Source organism: Galeopterus variegatus, unplaced genomic scaffold (genome assembly GCF_000696425.1).
Source record: "Galeopterus variegatus unplaced genomic scaffold, G_variegatus-3.0.2 Scaffold1069, whole genome shotgun sequence".
Classification (NCBI taxonomy): Eukaryota; Metazoa; Chordata; class Mammalia; order Dermoptera; family Cynocephalidae; genus Galeopterus; species Galeopterus variegatus.
In genome coordinates this window covers 192,089-214,903 of record NW_007727180.1, presented here as the reverse complement: position 1 = coordinate 214,903, position 22,815 = coordinate 192,089, and positions in this window count along the sequence as shown.

Genomic DNA, 22,815 nt, shown 5'->3' with positions numbered 1-22,815 from the left:
ACAATCTGACAGTCTGTGCATTCGATATGCCAGTCAGATGTGGAAAATGCCAGGTGAGTTCGGTAGTGTCTGGCCCACTTGGGTCTCTTATCTACAGCATTATTGCTGCTATAATTAAAGAACTATTTGAGCAATTATTTGTTAATGTTAGTCTTCCCTTTTAGACTGAAAGTCCTATAAAGACAAGGACACTGTTAACACTGTAACCACTAACCCCCATGAGTAAGGTCTCAACAAACATTTATGAGGAAGGAAAGAAGGGAGGGAAGGAAGGAGAAGGTAGGATGATATAGAAAGAAAAGAGATAGAAAGAGAGAGACAGGGAAGGAGGGAGAAGATGAAGGGGGAGGGGACGAAGGGTGAAGTGGCATTGTGGATAAACTCCGGGCATGTGGAGGGCAGCTAGGTATTTAGAAAGAAAGGAAGGAAGGAAGTGGTTAAAAGTAAGCGGAGGTCAAGGTGGCCGCTGCTAAGCTGTACAGGAAGCGGGATGTTTCATCTGGGAAGATTCTATGGCAGAATGTCTGGAAGCTGACATTCTGAGCCTGGGGACCAGCCACAATTGTGCCAGCTGAGAGGCATCTGACCCTGCAGAGAGCCACACCTCCGGTGGGAACTGGGCGTGGCCGGGAAGCCCAGACCTGTGGCTGGAACTGTGCCAAGTGGGGCTGACCACTCTGGACTCTGAACTCAAACAGACCTGATTTGCTTCCAGCCTGTGCTGCCAAGAATCTAGAGTTAGGTTTCTCTAAAGAGCTGATGGGGTGAGGGGGTTGTGCTAGGGAGGGCCTGGTCAATGCCTTCCGTTGGAGGCAGCCCCAGATTCCCTTCATAAAGATGCTTTTTATCGCAGCTAATTGATCTTCATGAACCATTGCTCGAGTTTGCTGTTTCTCATCCTTGGCAATAATAGCACTATAATTATACTTTTCTCCCTGTTTCTTAGATGCCTTCCATTTCAAATTGAACTTTGGTCTTACCTATAAAAACCACATTTCCTAAACAAAGATTGGGATGGATGGTCTGAAAATCACAGGTGCACTTATATGGAGAACTCTGGAAAAAATATACAGCACTTATGGAGAACATGAAATGTGCCAGGCCTTTTGCTAAGTGCTTTCATTGCAATATTTTATTTAATCTTTGCAATGCCCTTGCAGGGCAGTACTATTTATCCCCAGAAGACAGGGAAGGAAACGAGGCCCAGCAGGCTTAAGTTGCCTCTGCAGTCTCTCAACCACAGATGGTGGAAACAGGACCTACATGCAGGGCTGACTGTAGGTTGGACCCAGATACTCTGGCCCCAAGTGAGGCCACAGGGAAGTAGGCAGGTGAGCAGCTGCTTTAGATGAAACATGGACAACTGAATTCCACTGCAGTAGTTAAAATCTATTTTTAAAGCTTCCTTTATTTTTGACAAGTGATTCTTGTTTTTCACTTACTATAATGATACCAGTTTTTATTTAATTAAGTTAAAAAGTGAATTTTTAAAAGAAAAATGTTTAGTAGGTAATAGTTCAGTGGCGATATAGGTAAGGAAAGGAGAGTTAAGGTGGATACAAATGACAATCTGTGGAATCCCCAGGCAGCCCTCAGGCTGGTTTTGATGTCTGCTGCTGGACTCCATGACGCTGTCAATCTGCTAACCTCATGGGACGTGCAGTGGGAATTTGTGCATCCCATGGGGCCTTTCCTAATTTGTCTCACCTATGTGGGTCTGTCTGGTCTTTGGGTCATGGCTGTGGCTTGTCTTGACAAGATAAACATCAGGAATTAGGTAAAAGGTGATTTGGCAGAGGTCAGGAAATGAAATGTCTTCAGCTACAATTAGCACAGGACACATGAGGGCTCTCTGGGAAGGGACACCAAAGACGAAGATCCCCTCTGTCCTCAGCACAGGACCTGGAGCAAGTCAGGAGTGAGTGAGGTGTTTCTGGAGGGGAAGGCTGTTGGCTCTACCAGGAGGCTGCAATCTCAGAGATTTTCTGCTGTGTCACAGTGAAGGTGACCTGCTTCAAGCTGGTGTACCTGTGATGTTGACCTTTTTGCATTCTGTGTGCATGAGGCCTCATACTTGCTAGGTACTCATTGAATCTGTTCTGAATTCACTTCCCTTGCCACTTCACCTGGAAGAGAGCATCCTGCACAGAGGAGAGCACTTGGGGTCCATTGGGCATTAAGACTCAAGCTCCTCCACTACCAGAAACTAGATTCACAGCCATCTACTTCCCACTGATTGCTGGTGAAGTTTCTTTTACATAAGAGTTCTCCCAAGCCATTCCGAGTGAATGAATAATCAGCTCCCAGACCTACAAGGTTTTAACCAGTTCTTGGAAGATAAATTACAAAGCTGTCTCTTGAAGTGTTACTGCCACCTCCTCCGCCACTCCCCCTGTCAGCTGACTAGGTAGAAAAACTGTTTTTGTGCTGTCCACTCAAAAGCAACAATCCTCTTATGTTAACAATTGTTAAGCCGTAATGTTTAACAATAGGCTAATAATAATGCCAAGAAACTTGGTTTATTAATTTGAAAGTTGTGTGCTTCTTGTGTTTGTATTTATGTACGGAAAAGCTAAAGTTCTGAGCAAATATTTTTGAGCAGATAATTCTTGCTGCTATAATAAACATATTAAGCTTAAGGATGGGGGCTGTAGTTTGAGTTCGAATTTCTGCTCTGCCAGTTAGCTGTGGCAGTTTGGGCAGGTTACCTCTCTGTTTCTTCATCTCCACCTGTGAGTGCTGAGTCTCTCAGGTTTCACGGAGTGGAGATTTTTTTCAGGCACACTCTGGTAAAGAGGTGCTGATAGGCCTGGCAAGAGAGAGAGGCATCTCAGCAAAGCTGAGAGAAGGAACCATTCAAAGGGGAGCTTCCAGAGACTGGGACTGGATGCCAGGGCAGGAATATGGGCATCCTTCCTCCAGTGCCCACCACTCATGTGACTCAGCTGCTCTCCAGGTGTCGGCTTTCCCTGGGTCTGCTTCTCTTTTCTCAGTGGAGAAGCTTCTCTCTCTCTCCCTACCTCATGGCTTCCGCTTACTTACACCTTTGGTTTACTCTGGCCCGCACCTCACTCGGGCCCATCTGGCCCCTCTGGCTTCTCATTTTTCAGCCTCAGTTTCTGCAATCAACTGATTTCCTCTACCTGTCCCAACTTGAAATTTATGAAAGCAAGAATCTATTTGGACAAATCTTTTTGTCTTATGATACCCTATAAGCTGCTGGCTCACCAATGCATAGGTTGCTGATGGGTTCGGGGCCACCCCCCAATCCAGTTAGATGTATGTGCATTTTGTGTGTGTGTGTGTGTGTGTGTGTGTGTGTGTGAGAAGTAAAAATCTCATAAAGTTGTTGTGAAGATTGAGATAAAACTTGTAGGGGATCTAGCATAGGGCTTACACACATTAAGTGTTCAAAAAATAGTAGCTGTCATTTGTCTTATTATGTGTGATTGCTGTTATCCACAAACTTTTTTTTTTTTTTTTTTTTGGTTTTCCACAAACTTTTTGTTTTTTAGCAACTGGCTGGTACTGTGATACAAACCCGTGACCTTGGTGTTACCAGCACCATGCTCCCAAGTGAGCTAACCGGCCAGTCCTGTCATGTGATTGTTGTTATCATGATTATCATCTACCACCAGTGGAGACTTGGTTTCAAAGGATAATTTGTAGGTCACTAATAGAAGATGCCCTGGGTGATTATTTTCTTAACACATTTAGTTCAACTTCGCTAAAGGGAGGGAACGTGAAGGGAAGAAGGACCTGTACATGTACAGCATCAGGGGTTAAAAAATACTTCCTGGAACACACATTAAGAGTTCCCCTTAAAGTTATCTTTTAAAACCCCAAATATTGTCCTGTAAGCCTATCTGAATTCTTTTAATGACTTCCCATTTTTTTAAGTTAAAGACAAAAATTCTTCACAAGGCCTGATGTGTTCTGCACCTGCCCCCCCACCAAATGCACACACACATGCACACGCACACGTGCGCGCACACACACACTCTTCCCAGCTCTGTCCAGCACCATGAACACCCTGCTCTGGGGGCTGCAGCCACACTGGCCTGCTTCTAGGACCCAGCACACCTTGTGTGCATTCTACACAGGGCCCTGTGACATGCTGCTCTGCCTAGGACACTCTTCCCCTCCCTCCCCCAGACCTTTTCCTAGTTAACTTGCAGTCACCCTTCAGCTCTCTTTCGAATATCAGGACAGCTTTCCTTAGGACAGGAGTGTGTGGGACATGCACTCACGGAATCAAATGTGTTTTCTTTGGCCCCCTGTTTCACTAGTGGGCGGGCCTGTGTGAATTGTGTCTGCTTCTCCCATGGGACTGGAAACTCACAGGGCAGGACCACATCGGTTGTTCTCACCTTTGCGTCCTCCTGAACCTGGAATATGCAGGCACTCAATCGGTATCTGTTGAATAAGTGAATCAATGATGGTTTTGCTATATAAGGCAACTAAATTATTGCCTGTCTCAGGAGCTACAACAACACTGGAAGGTAAAAGTAATGCAATATTACACTGGTTTTTTTTCTAGTTAAAAACATGCAAAGTTCGGGCCGGCCCGGTGGCGCACTGCTACAGTGCGCCACTTGGGAGCGTGGCGGCGCTCCCGCCGAGGGTTCGGATCCCACATACAGACCGGTTCCCGCTCACTGGCTGGGCGAGGTGTGGGCGCAGCACCGAGGGTTGCGATCCTGTTGCCGGTGCCCGTCCGGTACGGGCGCGACACTGAGGGTTGCAATCCGTTGCCGGACACGAAAAAAGACAAAAAGGAAAAAAAAAAAAAAAAAACATGCAAAGTTCACCAAATTTGTCTCTGTTCTATGCCCAAAGGAAATAACAACACATTTTTAAAAATTGTTATTATACAGGCCACATTCATTGACCAGAATGCAATAAATTTAGAAATTAATGAACAGAGAGCCAAAAAAAATCTATACTCCTGAAATATAAAAACACACTTCTAAAGATCTCTTGGTTTAAAGAGGAAGTGAGCTACTTGGACCTGGACCGCAATGAAAGCAGCACACATCAAAACCAATGGGATATGGCCAAAGCAACTTTCAGAAGAGAACTCTAGACTTGCATTTATTCATTAGAATATAAAAAAGATTGAAAAAATAAATAAATAAAGCTAAGGAAGGAGTAAGAAATTAATTAACATAAAAGCAGAAATTAATGAAATAGAGAAAAAACTCAGCAAAACTAACAAATAAAACCACAGGTTTGCTTTTTTTAAGGTAAAAATTATTTGGCTAGAACAATTAATTAAAAAAGAGAAAATACTTAATAGGGAATATCAGTCATAAAAAGGGATATGTAGAACCTTTCTAGCACTTATGAGAGGTAAATTAACACCAATTGCTAAACATAGAAACTGGATAAATTTCAATATTCATTTAGAAATTAATTTTATGATGCTGTCCTAAGTATTAAAATACAGGTTATACTTAAATCATTCAAAGTTTGGCATGTTCACACATGTGCACAAAGTATTTGATAGATATTTACACACTGGGAGACACAATTATGGTCTGACTTTGGAGTTTTGGCAGATCTGGGTTCAAATTCTGGCAAGTTTCCCTACTAGCTTTTTTTGGGTGCGTGTGATCCGAACCCTCGGGCGGGAGCGCCGCTGCGCTTCCCAAGCGGCGCACTATCCAGTGCGCCACCGGGCCGGCCCTAAAGGATGATTTTTAAAGGAACACAATTCACGACTTCATAGCAATGAATTTGAGACCCAGGTGAAAAGTATGATTTTCTAAGAAAATATAAATAAATAAGATTTGCCCAAAAAGAGTGGAAAACATGAATAAACTAACAACCATTAAAGAAATTGAACTGTTTGTTAAAAATGTATCTCTTTGCAGCCCATGCAAAGGACATCAGGCTCAAAAGGCTTACAGGCAAATTCTCCTAAGATAGAAGAACAAATAATATGTTTATGACCTTAGGTACATCGAAAGCCTTCTTAGACTAGTCATAAAAACAAAAAGTCATAGAGGAAAAGATGAGCAAATTTGACATATCGAACATAAAAACTTATCTATGACAAAAGACATCATTAACAAAATTAAAAATTATGGTCCAGGAGAAAATATATGCATTTGCCTATATATGCGTATGTATGAATGTATATATATACATAAACAGTATATATACACACACATATACATACACACACACACATATGCAAACACATATAACAGGCAAAAGAATAGTACTTCAGTGCTATGGACTGAATTGCCTCTCTCCCAAATTCATATGTTGAAGCTAAACCCACAATGTATTTTGGAGATAAGGCTTTTGGGAGGTAATTAAGGTTAAATGAGATCATAAGGGTGGGATCCTAATCCTATAGGATTGGTGGTCTTATAAGAAAAGGAAGAGATACCTCTCCCTTTCTCTCTTTATCTCTTCCCTTGCACACACTGAAGAAGGTCCTTGTGAGAGGGCACAGCAGGAAGGCATCGTCTGCAACCCAGGAGAAAACTCACACTGACACCGACTCTGCTAGCACCTTGATCTTAGACTTCTAGCCTCCAGAATTGTGAGAGATTAATTTCTGTTGTTTATAAGCCACCCAGTCTACGGTATTTTGTTATGATAGCCCAAGCTGAGACACCTGTCTTTTCCATAAGAAAAAAGACAAAAAAACTGATATTAAAAAAAGCAGTCAAAGATATGTACAGGATATTCACAGAATACATATGGTCAACAAACATTAACAAATGTTTGGCAATATGAAAATGCCTGTTAACAACCATTAGATTGGCAAACTTTATAAAGTCTGATCATCTCCAGAACTAGCCAGGGTGAGTCAAAGTAAAATGTAAAAGTGACAACAGCAACTTTGGAGGTAAATATGAGACCATTTTAAAATATAAAAATGTGTAAAACCTAAAATCCCACAATCTATTTCTCTGTATCTGTTCCTGGAAAACCCCAGACACACATGTTCACCAAGGCACTATTTGTGAAAGCAAAAACTTTGAAAGGATGAGGGATGGCACTGGCAGCATGGTCAGCCAGAGGGAGGCCAGACCCAGAAAGGACTGAGAGTTGGGCCACGGAGAGTATCAGAGGGGTTGCTGTAAAGGAGTGAGGTTGCTCAGAGAGACGGCCCAGAGTTGACTGTTGGGTTAGGATAGCCAGGAACCATGTCCAGACCACAGAGTGGCCACGGTACCCACAGGAACAAAGCCAAGGTTGAATCAGGCAAGGGCAGCACTCTGCTGCCCAAACCCAGAAAGGTGAAAAGCAGCAAGCGGGTAGATGAGTGCTATGATTTGAATGTCTCTCCAAGCTCATGCTGGAGTTTGATCCCCCTTGTAACAGTATTAAGAGGATGGGAAATTTGACTAGTATTTGAAAGGTGTGGCCTTTAAGAGGTAATTGGATCATGAGGGTTATGCCCTCCTGAATGGATTAATCCATTCATGGATTAATGGGTTAATGAATTAATGGGTTATCATGGGAATAGACTGCTAGCTTTATAAGGAGAGGAAGAGAGCATGTTAACACACTGCTGCCCTTTTGCTGTGTGATGCCCCGCACTGATTTGGGACTCTGCAGAGAGTCCCCACCAGCAAGAAGACCCTCATCAAATGCACCCCCTCGACCCTGGCCTTCCAGCCTCTATAACTGTAAGAAATAAATTCCATTTATTTACAAATTAACCAGTTTCAGGTATTCTGTTATAAATGACAGAAAATGGACTAAGACAATGAGGGACATCACTCTGGAGATCAGAGGAGTACCGGACATTGTGCCCAAGAACTCTCTGGCTGTCCCATTTGTCCGGGAAGCACCGGTAGCCATACTGTCTCCCATATACCCAGATACCATCTTAGGGAGGAAATCAGGAAAAGGGAAAGGCTGTCTGAGAGACAGAGCATTGTCCAAGAGACATGGTACACCAACTAAAAGGGACTGTTTAAATAATCAGATTAGATTATTCTTTAAATCAGTTTGACTCTTGAGCCAATCTTTCCTCTCACTCACCAATGGATACGATTTGGTGAGGAAGCCCAAATCAGCATGGAAATGACATTTTTGTTTGAATATCTGAGTTATGAAGTGAGCGCATTTTGTGACCCTGCTACCCTCTGCTTCTTATTTTTCTTTCATGAAAGTACATAATAAAATCTCAAAGTTCAAAGAGAGAAGGCATTAAGATTTCCCAAGAAGCAAAATGCTGATTTCCTCAAAGCAAATTGCAGAAAGCTCTTGGATTTCAAAAGTGGACCCCAAAGACAGTGATGACCTTTCATGCCAAGAGTCACACCTCAAGAAGGAAGTGGGCACAGATGCAAAGACCGGAAAGCCCTGAGTATTCCTGGGAGGCCAGCCCTGGCTTGGGCCAAGAAGAACAGGAATTCTTGTGTTGATTCCAGTGCGCTTTGTGGTGATGATCAGCACTGTGTTGATCTTATTGAATAAGGAAAGAGAAGAGAATTTCAAAATGAACTTGAACACCTTCCACCCTGATTAGAATAAAATAGCAATGATAACAATATAATAATAATAATTAGAATCATGATTAGTGCACATCTTCCATGAGTTATCACATTTCATCTTCACTATAATCTCATAAAGATAGCTACTATTATTATCTCCCACTTTACAGATGGGGAAACTGAGGCTTAGAGATGGGTTGTCTGCAAATATAACCACCCAGTATCCACATGCCCCTCTTACCACCAAGTGTTGGAGTCTATTTCCCCTCTAGTTGGGCCCCACCGGCCTGTGGCTGCTTTCAACAAAAGAAGAGATTGGAAGTGGTGTTGTGCCCGCTCTGGTTTATGTCTTAAAAACACTGGAAATTTCCATTTTCCCCTTCCTGGAAGCCAATTGCTGTTTAAAAGTCTGACCAACCTATTGAGAGAGAAAGGCCATGTGGAGAAAGGGGCCCAGTTTTTATGAGACTAAGAAGAAAGAGGGAAAGACCCAGCCGGCCCCTAGTGATTCCAGCCACCCCAGTTGAGGTGCCCGACATGTGAGTGAGTCCAAGAAGATCATCCGAACCCTAGCCAAGTTTGCTGATGAAGGCAGCCATGTGAGTGATCCCAGCCAGCACTGTGTAGAATATAAGAATTGACCCAGCAGACCCACAGAATTCTAATAAATAATAAAATTGTCATGGTTTTAATCCACTGAGTTTTGGAGCACTTTATTATGCAGCAATAAATATCTGAAACAAGAGGTTAGAAGCTTGCTCAAGGTCATACTTGTAAGTGGCAGGGCCAGGACCTGAGGCCAGGTCCTTCTGACGACATTGCCCATGATCTTAACAGCTGCGTGACCAAAGACTATAAATCAATAAAGACATAGAAATTATTAGCAAAGATCTCCCATATCACTGCCTAGGAGAGCCAAGGGAAGAATGAGGAAGAGAAGGAGCACACAAAAGTGGAGATGAGCTTTTAGCAGCTTGAAAAAAAATCTTACATATTTAGGGAGACTCTGTAATGCTTGAGGCAATTTTATAGGAGCTCTGAGGGATTCAGAGGTGAATGCAACAGGGTGCTTGGTCTCAAGAAGACTGCAACCTAGTAAGAGAAAAGACCAGTGAACAAAATTAGCACCACACCATGTAAAATGGTGCCACCACTAAGGAAAATACTTTTGCAGTTCCTAAAAAAAATTAAAAATAGAATGATCATATGACAGCAATCTGCTTCTAAGCAGGAGACTTGCTCAGACAGGTATGTGTGCACCCATGTTCACAGCAGCACTATGCCCAAGAGCTAGCTAAAAAGGTGCAAGCAACCCAAGTGTCCACTGATAGGTGGTAGATAAGCAAACGGCGGTATACACATGCGATGGAACATTACTCAGTCTCTAAAGGGAAGAAAATTCTGATATACGGTGCAGTGCAGATGAACCTTGAGGACATCACCCTAAGTTAAATAAGCCAGTCACAAAAAGACAAATACTGTATGATTCCACACCCCGAGCAGTCAAATTCATAGAGACAGACAATGGAATGGTGCTTGCCAGGGGCTGGGGGAGGGGAAATGGAGGGATCTTGTGCAAGGGGTGCAGGGTTTCAGTTTGGGCAGATGAAAGTTCTGCAGATGGGTGGTGGTGACGATTGCACAACAATGTGAATGCACTTAATACCACTGAACTGTACACTTAAAAATGGTTCAAATGGTAAAGCTTATGCTACGTATATTTTACCACAATGAAAAAAGAAATTAATTCTTAATTATAAAAGAAAAACCAAAACACTATACAAGTCAGAGCAAAGCCAGTCGGGGACAGTAGTGAGGGTGCATTGCCGGACAGGCACTCAACTAGGTTCCTCAGGTTCTTTGTGTCACCCAGACTTTCCAGTAACCAGGAAGGGAGTACAATCACCCCACATGATACCAGGAAGTGAGTTTATGAATTTAATTGCCCACAAAGTGTGTCATAGACAGTTGCAAGTTGGTTCAAAAGTTTTAGATAAAGTCAAGTGTGACAAATCCAGAATAAATATTTAAGGAAATATAGAGCTGTTGAGGGAAGAGGAGCCTTTTTTTTTATTAAGTGTTTAAAAATTAATTCCACAGAGGAAGATAATTCCCCTACAGCAAATTTCTTCCAAAAGTTTGATTTTTTTCTTATTACACAAATAGTAAACAAACATTTTAAAACTATAGAGTGTGAAGAAGAAAATAAAGTCATGCATAAAACTTCATCCCAGAGGTACATCATTAATATTTCAGTATTAGTAGTATTAGCAGTCTTTTTTCTCTGCCTATAATAAATAGATGTTTCCTCCATGTTGAAAACATATATCATGTATATTTTTGTATCCTGATTTTAAAATCTTAGCATATAAGGGAAACATTTCTCACATCACTAAATATTCTTTAAAACTCGATTTGTAATGATTTGTCATCATATGAACAGGCCCAAATTTTCCTAAACCTCTCTTATTCAACTTTTAAAGAGTTTTCTTTTTTCTCTCTCTCTTTTAAATAACACTGCGATGGCCATCAATATATATAAACCTTTGACCATTTATCTCTGATTATTTCCTTAGAATGGATTCCTAGAATTACACCAAATATTTGAATGCCACTGTCAGAGACAAAAAATTGGTCCAGAGAGACGTTGGTTCTGAACCAGAACAGCAAGTATACTATTATTCTATGTAAAGATGTATCTTTGGGTTATGCTCTTAAAAATTATCTATGCCTCTCTTCACCTCCTATAGTTTAGATAAATAAACACATGACTTATTTGTAGGTCAGCTAAATAAGTAATTTATGTAGAGTTCAGACCAATAAATCAGCATGTACTCTATTATTTAATCTGGGCACCTCATATTGCCTGGCACATAGCAGGTATTCAATAAATATTTGGTGAATGAATTCTAAGGAATGAAATCCTTCAAAAATAAAGGTACTCTCGGCTTGAACATGAGGACCTAAAATTGAAAATGTGCAATTACAGTGCTTTCACTTCAATGTCATTCACAGGCCCAGATGGTTTCACGCATGTTTTGTGGGAAACCATGAGAAGTGCTGCTCTGTAATTATTGCCATCTAGGGGAACGTTCTCTGCGGGGTTAGGGCACATCTTTCGGTACAGGGTCCAACAAAGCTGCTCTCTGAGCCAGGGGAGTGCTGAGCTTCTCTGGCCAGCAGAGTCGGTGGCTGCCATTCCTCTGCCTTCCTCCAGTTGTGCTCATATTGCCTACATTGCTATTGTCTGTTTTGTGTCACAAGAGCCCTGGAGATAGCAAGAAATCTGCCCAGAAGTGCAAAACCGCCCTTTTTCTGAAAAGAGAACTTTCAAAACGAGAACATTCGATGAGCTGACCGGAGAGCTCAGAAAAAACACCCAGAAATAGCAAAATATGAAACATAAGGGTCATCTGAGATTTGGCTTCCTAAATCACTTACTTCTCTCCATCAAAGCGGGCTCCATTTTTTTTTATAAGTCTCTGCTTTTTACAGACCCTCAACACAGAGGCCCCTCCCTCAGAGTGTGCAAAGCTCACTTCCATGAGGAAAGTTTCTGTCCTACAAGTGGATATAAGAGCATGACCAGGAAGCACAGTGTGGTATTGAGAAGGCTACAAGGAATGGCGGAAAGGAAGAGGGTGGTGTGGAGAGGGAAACTGAGACTCAGTCTTGAGTCTTTCTGAGTGACCTGGGTCAAGTCACTGAACTCATGCATTCATTCAACAAACATCTGAATATTCTCTATATACTAGAACAGAGCTGTCCAAGAGAAATATAGTCCAAGCCACACATGTAATTTAGAATTTTCTAGTGCCAACTTAAAAAGCAGTAAACAGGTAAGATTAATTTTAATACCATATTTTATTTAACCCAGTATGTTAAAAATATTACCATTTCATCATGTAATCAATATAAGGAATTATTCAAGAGATTTTTTTTTTTTTACTTTCTTTTTTCCCTACTAAGCCTTAAGAATCTGGTATATGTTCTATACTTACAGCACATCTCAATTCAGATACTAAATTTTCACTGGAAATAGTCAAGCTATATTTAGGTTTCATAAAATTTACGGTTGAAAAAGTAGATTCAAATAGGTGAATTATTCCAAGCATGCTTAAAAATTGTGGCTAGAGGCTACTGTACTAGCTGAGGACAAGAGTTTAAAGACATTGAACCCTACCATTTCAATCCAGCAGGAAATTCAGGCAAAAAAAAAACCCCAAAACTAACAACTGCAGTACAAGTAGCTTTCTTATCTAAAGCAGCTGGGACTAGAAGTTTGTAGGTTAATTTTTAGCCAGTTTAGTTCCGGAGAGGAGTCGTAAAAATGGTACCTAACATAAACATGTTTAAAATGTAAAACATATAAGTTACATTCATTCACCCATAAGTGGGGTACGGCCAAGGGGCTTTGCTGATTAGAATTTTGAGTTGCCTTCTTTGCATAAGTTAGATCCATTATGGAGGAGTAATATTTTTCAAGAAGCGATAAAATGCAGAGCTATAAATGAAGGCCAAAGTCAGTTGCCAGCTACAGCCAGTGGAGGAGCCCCATGAGCAGGGACGGGTAACACCGGTGGATGTGGCAGACAGTGTCACTGCCTCACCCATTACCTCCACTTCTTTGTGAAAGAGAGCCCTAGCTTTATACAGATAGTGAGAACAGCCCCGTGGATCTCACGAAAGCTGGGCACAGTCTATCCCAGGCCAGGGAAGAATCAACATTGGCTTAAGCCTTTGCCAGTAATTGGCTAGAGGTAGGCGTATAACTCAGCTCCAGTCAGTGAGATTTCAGGGTAAATCTGCTGGAGTGCTTCTGGCAAAGACTTTCTTCCTAGATGGGAAGACAGAGCTCATGAGGAGAAAGTCCTTGGCCCTTGTCTCTTCCTTCATGCTTCAGCTGCATTCTGTGAGGAGTTGTAGCTGCTATCTTGTGACCATGGGGAAATCAGCCTATGGACACACAAAAAAATCCCACCGAAGATGGCAAAGTGAAAGAAATAGCCTGGGTCCCTGGTTATGTATGTGGGAGTCTACAGCAACCGTGGGCTCCTTGTTATGTGAGATAATTAAACACCTTTATTGACAAAACCACTCTTAATCAAGCATCCTTTGACTGGAAGCTGATCACACCCTAAGCAAAGAACACACCCTCCAGAACTATACTACGGTAAGGACAGAATCTGGAACACACCGCATCTGATTAACAACCCCAACAATCAGAAACTGGATGTTTGTCATTGGGTCTTCCTGTCCTCCTGTCATTGGAGGTTTTGGAAGATGGAAACATGCTCCAAGTTGATTTCAACTTGAGACTGCTATTCTACAGTTTGTCATCTATAATGAGAACTTAGCAAATCATCATTAAGCATGAGAATTCACTTTTTCCTTTACAATCTTACCTACACATCAGGCTTCCTTTGAGGCCCATCTTCTCCGTGAACCCTCTGTGATCCCTGAGCCTGCAGGGTACTCCCTCATGAGGACCCACTGCACTTACCAAATCAATTCTTAACCATAGACTCTCCTGCAGTGCTCTTTGTTTCTTTATGCTAACTTAACTTTTTTTTATGTGTCTAGCTATCTTGAGGGCAGGCCCTACATTTTGTGCTTCTTTGTATCTCCCATGGCTTCTAGCACCAGGCAGATATCAGGACGGTATTCTAAAATGGGTCAGAGAAAGAATGAAAGAGTAAGGCCAGACATTCTCACTCTCAAGATCATGGAGTGGTCTCTCGATCATGGAGTGGTACCCTAACTAGCATTTAAACCGGTTGTGAATTGATGATCTAGATTACTATTATTACATCACACAGATTCTTATGTTCTGCTCCAGTATTTGACTCAATATTTATCCCTATTTTTTTTAAGACCTTTACCAATTTTGGATCTGTGGTATTCTTAACCACTTGATGGATGTTCTAGTTTTGTCAGAGAAGTTTTATTCTAAATCTCTTTCCAGTCCTTGAAAATTTTTTCTTCTCACATTTCTGCCAACTAGGGACAAGCACACTTCAAGTATTCCTTGGGTACTCTGTTTCACTACCCCTTCCTCCTCCCAAACTTGACAACCTCTGAAGGCCCAGATGGAGAGGGAAGGCCTGACCACAGTGCCTATGTTTGGTTAGCTCAAAATGGGACCAAAGCTAGGGTGGGGTGTTCTGCCTGGGACTGCCAAGAATTGAAATAGTCTAAGTCCCCAGGGAGTGCTGACGTACAGACACAGGAAGACAAGGGCCTACACCAGTTTCTAGAGGCAAACGGAATCAAAGGTCAGCAGCTCTGCAGAAGTTGGAACGAAGTGGAAGAAGACTGGACATGGAGCCAGGAGGGTCCGGGGTGTTTCCAAGAAGAGCTCAGGAGGGGCCTCGCTTTTCATTATCAGCCAGAAGCCACATGGCACACGGAAGTGTTGCCCTTGCACATGCAAAAGGAGGAAGACACTTTCTCCTACATCTTTCTCTTTCCCCAGCCCCACCTCTTTCACAGTTAATTTTGTCTGGCTATTCTATTTATTAAACAAAGTTAATTCCCTCTATATCCTCTGAGAATTGGGCTCCCCCAGAATGGGCTGCCTGCACATTTGCAATTGAAGGACCCTGTCAGTCTGGACACTTCAAGGACGCCAGTAGGACGGTGGTTTCCCAAGGCTGCCTGCCTGCTGAAGAACCTCTAACATGCCTGCAAGGAGGGAGAAAAAGAGAGAGAAAAAAGCAATAAAATCTGGACAGCAGAATGTTAGCGTAAGAGGCTGCTTAGAAAAACAAACAGATCTATATCTAGTCCTAGAACCGGCAGCAATGTCCAGAGGGCGGCCAAAGCCCAGTGAAGCAAGTAAAAGACAACAGACAGAAAGCAGCAGGCAGCAACTGGCAGATTTCTCAGAGTAGGCAGGAGGTAGTCTGAGCAATTATACAGGGATGAAGCTGAGACCCACATGTAAAGGGCTGGAACAATGCCAGCCAAGTTAGCAGTAAATGGGGCATCCAAAGGAAATAGTAACAAAGCTTCATCTTTGCCATTAGGTACCAGATACAGAAAGCTCCAGATCAATAAGACATATTGGGTCATCTAGAAGGAAGAGAGGAGGAGGAAAGGAGGAGGAGGGGGATGGGTTTTTCAGGACAATTGCTTTAAAAACTTCTGATTTTTTTAGAAAACAAAGATGAGCTCAAAATGAGATCACTGAGGACTGTCACTTCAGCCCACAGCTGCCCTAGTAAAGTAGGAAGTGCATGGACTTCTGGAAATGCAAAGTCACCCCATTGACTCATGGAGGGCCTCCGTGAGGTCTTAGATATGGTCACTGGTGGCTGTGGGTCAGGCTGCTGGCTGCAGCAGGTGAGCAATGAGGCATGCACAAAGGGAGGATTCTGCTTGCTGAATGCAACAAGGAGGACCTTGACCTATAAGAAAAGTTTGCACAGGCGAGAAAGACAGTCAGTCTCGGGAGAGAAAGGGCACACAGCAAGGGCAGGCTCCAAGCAGGCACTGAGACTGATCTGACGGAGTAGCTGATGGTACCTATGTACACGGCAGTGATTCCTTATTTTTACCAGGAAACCTCTGTGAAGGCATGGGTTTGTTTAGGTATGCAATGCTCAGCTCTTCTTTGGCATTTAGCCTTCCTCTCTTTCCTTGACCTTCTGCCACATCCTCTGGCCCATTTCCATGCCTGGATCATTTCCATGATTCATTTTCTCCACCTTGCCCTGGAGCCTCTAAGTCCATCATATGACCTAGCCCCCCCACTGGGCCCTTGCAGATATCCGAGAGCCTTCTAATGATTTATTGTCCATTTCTGAGCACACTGGCCACAAACTGTCTTTACTTCCTGTCCTCAAGTGAGCTTGACTTTAATAAGAAGTAGTTTTTCCTGTTACTACCCCTTCTCCAACACACACATGCCACTGGGTCCTTTACTCCCATCATCTCCCAATTGCATCCCTCTCAATAACTGCAATGAAGCTTCTCTTTCCTCAACTCCAACCTCACTCTCCCCCCACCTCTGCTCTGGTCAGCAGATAACATCATCTCTACTTAAGGAGTCAGGTCATCTGACATCTTCCTTTTCATGGTCCTGTGCTTTTCCTCTCTTCCTCCTGCCTGTCTCCTCCTGAGCCTTGCACCGTCCCACATTCATCCAAATCCCTACGTTCTTCATGATCCTCTTTTCTCTCTCCTCCTTTGCATAAAAGAGAGGTTTTTCAGCCCTAGCTGTGTTTCAGATCACCTGAAGAGCCTTTAAAAAGTATGGATATACCCAAAAGAATTAAAAACAGGATGTTGAAGAGATATTTGTGTATCTGTGTCTGTAGCAATATTATTCACAGTAGCCAATAGGTAGAAGCAACCCAAGTATCCATCGATGGATAAATGGATAAACAAAATGTGTATATCTATACAGTGGAATATTATTCAGCCTTAAAAAACAAGAAAATTCTGACACTTGCTACAATGTGGATGAATCTTGAAGACATTACACTAAATGAAATAATTCAGTGACAAAAGTACAAATAATGTGTGATTCCACTTACATGAGGCACCTAAGTACTCAAATTCAGAGAAGAAAGTAGAAGGGTGGTTGCCAGGGTCTTGAGGGAGGGGGCATAGAGAGTTCTTGTTTAATAGATACAGAGTTTCAGTTTTGCAAGGTGAAAAATGTTCCCTGGATGGATGGTGGTCTGTTTGCACAACGTTAATGTGTCTAATGCCACTGCACTGCATGCTTAAAAATGGTTAAAATGGTAGATTTTATGTTATGTATATTTTACCACAATTTTAAATAAATATATATTTCTAAGTATGTGTGCCCTTTCTCCACCCCAGATCCCCTAAATCATAATCTCCAGAGTGGAGAATGTTTTTTGTTCATCCAACAGACTGTGACTCTGTGCCAGGCACTGTGCTGGGGCTGGGGACACAGATATGAACCATGCAGCTTCCCCTCCTGCTGTGGTTTCAACGTCCCCCCCCCCCAAGTTCATGTTGGAACTTAACCCCCAATATGCTGGTGGAAGGTGGGCCTTTAAGAGGTGATTGGATGGGCCGGCCCAGTGGCGCACTGGAGAGTGCGCCGCTTGAGAGCGCGGCGGCACTCCCGCCGAGGGTTCGGATCCCATGTGGAGACCGGTTCCTGCTCACTGGCTGAGTGCGGTGTGGGTGCAACACCGAGGGTTGTGATCCCGTTGCCGGTCAGTAAAAAAGACAAAAAAAAAAAAGAGGTGATTGGATGTCAAGGACTGTGCCCTCCTGAATAGATTGATTCATTCATAGAATAATGGATTAATGGTTTAATGGGTGGTTATGGGTGTAGTTCTGATGGCTTTATAAGGAGGGCAAGTGAGTTTAGCCCTCTCTTGCTCTTGCTATTCTCTCCATGTGATAAGCTGCCTTGCTGTAGAGAGCCATTGCCAAAAAGAAGACCCTCACCAGACACGTTCCCTGGACTTTGAAGTTTCCAGTCTTTGAAACTGTAAAAAATAAATTCCATTAGTTATTCCAGTTTCTGATATTCTGTTATAAGCAACAGAAACAGACTAATACACCTCCTTAAAGAGCTCACAGCCTAGTGAAAAGAGTGGGGCTTCGCATACAGTTGGCATGATGGATGAACGCAGAGGGGTTGTGGAGATGAGAGGGTCTGAGGGTGTGGGGTGCACAGCACAGAAGGGTTCTGCTTCCCTTGCTCCTTGCAATATGACTGCATGTTCACTCTCCTAAGACATGTGATGGCCCATCCCTCCCCCCAACCCACATATATACTTATCTTTTTGAAGGTTTATGATGCGTTCCTAACTGCCAAACACTGTGGCATGTTCCACGTGGCAGACATAATGCTCTGGGTTGACCCAGTGCTTTTTCAGGAACAGATCTCTTCTCCTCCCTGCCCCTTTGGCTGGGGCCATGAGCCCAGGTTCTGGCAAATGAGGTGTGGGAAGAAACGATGCAGGCCATCCGTAGGTCAGGTCCTTAAAAGTCCCCCCATGTCTGTCCTCCCATTCTCTCCTCCCTGTCCTTGGCATCAACAGAAACTTCTGCTTGTATGGACAAGCCACAAGGGAGAGGAGGATCTCCTGACCAGGACTGGTCCCTGCTGTGAGCGAAAAAGAAACCTTTATTGGATCAAATCTACGGAGAAATAGGGGTTTTTCTGTTTCAGCTGCTGGCATAGTTCTCCATCTCTGTTCACTCATACAATCAATGCTTTTTTATAGCACTGATCCTGTGCCTGGCATGTAGCTGTGAGTATTCTCATTACCCTGTTTTCTCTTCAGAATCCAACCAGAGAATGTTCTGCTGAAATTTACTCTTCCTAAGTCTTGGGCACAGGGTTTTCTGCTGGTTTTCCTCTACCTCCATAGTGTTCTCCATTCTACAACTTCCTCACTTACAAAACAAAGGCATTCCCCGAGTTCTGCTCTTGGCTTCTCTCCCTCTCTAACTCTATTGTGTGAGTGAGAGGAGAGGAAGCAGGAGTGGATGGGAGGTCCTCACACAGCCATGCAGATCTGAAACCTGTCAAAAGAGACAGAAGGAAGGAGGACTGGATAGGAAGAGCTCCAGGCTGCATGCACCTCTGAGAAAGTGGGGGTCAGGCTGACCAGCTCCCAGGCAAAGAGTGCCTGATAAAGGAATGATCTGGCTCTAGGACCTTTGCCAGGCTCTGACGTTAGATGGAAACAGCCCTGGGAGAGTGTCACCTCGGTGACCCCAGGGGGCAGCAGCTGGAGGCTGTCAACTACTCCATCTTCCCATCTGGTTCTCTCTCTCCAGGAAGAGCCAAGGGTGCACCCCCATACTTGCCACATCCATCTGCTCTGCTCTCGGCTGCACTATTTCTCCTCTCGGGAGGCTCATTAGTTCCAGCGTGTCCACTAACGTGATACTCTGGGAGAGCTGAGTGTGAGACTCAGCCCATCTGTAAGAGTGTACTCTGCATACGTGGCTCAGCTCAAACTTTGCCTTCTCTGGGAAGCCGATGTCCCCTCACCCACCCCCATTCCTAACACTTGTGCACCCACTCCCACCTCTGCACTTGACAAACCCTGTTTAAAAAATGGAAAAGCCTACTTTCTCCAATGGTTTGTGAGCATTGCAAACATATCTATTGCTGCATCCCGATAGCCTGACACTCTACGAGACATACAGTAGGTGCTCAATTGTTTATTGCATGAATTACACAGAAATAATGATTGGGCTGACAATGTAAAGTGTGGAAAACTGAATGAGCTGGGAGCAAAGGAGTTGAGTTCAAGTCCAAGCTCCAACTCTTCCTGACTCTGTGAACTTGGGCAAGTTATTTAACATCTTTGACCGGCATTGTCTTGTCTATCAAAAAGGAGGTGATTTTAATGAAGCACTTACACTGAAGTAGGCATTCCACACATGGTAACTCACTTAATAGGAGCTACCTGCCCCCTCTGATGACAAAGTTATTGCGAGGATCAGCAAAAATCTTGGACAGGAAAGCACTGGGCAAAGTCTAAAGCTCTGTGGGAATGTAAGATATGATATTCTTACTACCTCTGTGCACACAGATCCCAAATCTTCATTTCTACCCTAGCCTGTGTCACAAGTTCTAGGCTGGCACATCAGAACAAAGACTCTCCTTGCTCACAACAAACTTGCATGCAAATGTCTTTTTCCAATATTTAGTTCTCTCCGTATCAGGCTCTAACCAGTCTTTTCGGACCTCATCGTACACTATTTCCCTATAGGCAGACCCTCTGCAGAGGGTCTTCCCAGACTGGACTTTTACTCACAGTTACCCTCTGCTTTGGAAAGCCTTCATCTCTCTCTCTGCCTGCAGACATCTGGTCCCACTTAAAAGCCAAACTCAGATCCCATCCAACAAAGTGATCTCTCTTTACTCCTACTTCTACTACTGCTACTAGTAGTGCTGCTGCTACTACTACTGCTACTACTACGATTACTAACATCTAGTTAAAAGACTGCCTGTATCCTTTTGTTCTACCATTTCTTAGTTGTCTGATCTTGAAAAAATTAATTAATCTCTCTATACTTTAGTTTTCTCATTAGTAAAATAGGCCTGAAAATCTTCTCATCTCACAGGATTATTATGAAGACCAAATGAAATAATATAGATAATCCACTTAGTATTGTGATAGCACAATTCCCATAAAAACCCCGAGAAAGTATGTGCAATTGTGGTCTCCATTTGACAGATGAAGAAATGACTGCACTTCAACTGCAGCACTTAATTAACAACATATTTTCATAGGGTGGGATTAATTTTATTGAGCTCTGACTATGCTCAGGTACTATGCTAGTCACTTTACCTATATCATCTTATTTATTTCTCACAAGGATCCAAGCCCCACTTTTTGAAAACAAACCAAGGCCCAGAAAGTAAATCAACTTGCCCAAGGTCACAAAATTAGTTAGTTTCTATGGACTTCAAATTCAACTCCAGATTCTATACAATTGATACTGCATCACACCATTTCTTTAATATATGTATGTCTTACCAACCAGATTGTGGGTGACCTGAGGTCAATGTCTGCCTGCACTTCTTGCTAAAGCCTGTCTCTCAAGTACCACAATAAGTATTTAGTAAATACATTTTGATTAATTGATTAGTTCATTCCACATTTATTGATTAGTACAATGGCAGACCAACAGGAAGGTAAAGCACAAGTTATATCGTAAGTAGGAAATGCTATTATAGTATATCATGTACTATAGCAAACATACACACACACACACACACACACACACACACACACAAGCCCCTGTATATGTATACATGGTATAACCTATTTTATAGTATAGGATAGCACAGAGAGTGGGAGCATTACAAAAGTTGCAATTAACTGATCAAGTCGGCACACATCAAATATAACCATGTATAAATGCCCAAAACAAAAACTACCCAAGAAAACACTGTTTAGCAATGGCTTAGATAGAAACATCAGATTAGCAAGCAAAACTTGCAGAAGAGGCCTCCCTCACCCTTCATGTATTGCAAAATGCTGTAAACAGATCTCTAGCAATGTTTTCGATGGCAGATCCTGGACAAGGAGCCTGCCAGGAAGGCAGCTGCCTCCTCTGCTGACTCTTACTCATTACCTACCGACTAAGTGCATTCCCATCCAGACCACAGCCACAGGAGTAAATAACCCTCGGCCCATGCAGGCACTGAGTTTAGCTGAAGTGGGTATGCTAGGCAGAAGGAAGGGGTGTTATATACCAGACACTTAGCAAACACCCCTTCAAGGGGTCCTCACCACCCTCTGCAGATGGCCATTTCAAACACTTTCCTCCTACCCTTCCCCACTTCCACTGATGGCCTTAACTATATTTCACTGAGAGAAGAGACATTTGCAGAAGGAAATTGCTTCATCTCCCACCACTAAGTTTTTAAGCCTACTGAATCTGTACACTTCTCCTCTTTATTCCTTCCTGTGGCCATGGAGGAAAGGTCCCTCCCGTAAAGGTGGATACCTCCACTTGGCTCCAGAAGCCATCCACTCTTGTCCTCCCAGAGACTTTGCTCCTTCTTTGCCCCCTTCTTCTTCCATCATTAATTTCTCTCTCTCTAGCAAGTCATTCTCATTGTCACAACAACATGTTCCAGCATCTCCTATATTTAAAAACAAACAAAAGCCTTGACATGTCCTTTTTCTCTAGCTGCTACCTTAATTTTCTAAAGTTGTGTGTGCATGTCCATATTTCTTCCCCCCATTGCTGATTTCCCCCCATTATTTAAAGTTCAATTTAATATACAGAAAAACTATATATGCGTCACCAATATTCAAGGTTCTTATGTGCACCCCTCAGATTCTATCTCCCTATATCCCCCTCCAAAAGTAATCACTATTTTGAATTTTGTTTTTATCATGCCCTTGCTTTTTTCATAATCACATTTGCTATCAAATAATTTATATGCAATAAATTCACATAATTTAGTGCAGACAGTCCCCAACTTACAATGATTCAACTTTTGATTTTTTGACTTTATGATGGTGTGAAAGCAAAATGCATTCAGTAGAAACTATACTTTAAGAACCCACAGACCATTCTGTATTTCACTGTCAGTAAAGTACTCAATACATTACATAAAATAGTCAGCACTTTATTATAAAATTGGCTTTATGTCAGATGATTTTACTCAACCGTGTACTTATCTGTAAGTGTCCTGAGCAGGCTTAAGGTAGGCTAGGCTAAGCTATGATTTTCAGTAAGTTATGTTTACTAAATGCATTTTTGACTTAAGATATTTTTAACTTATGATTGGTTTTTTGGGACATAACCACAGCAAAAGTTGAGGAACATCTGTGCAATGCAATGAATTTTGTTAAACATATACTATCATGTAACCACC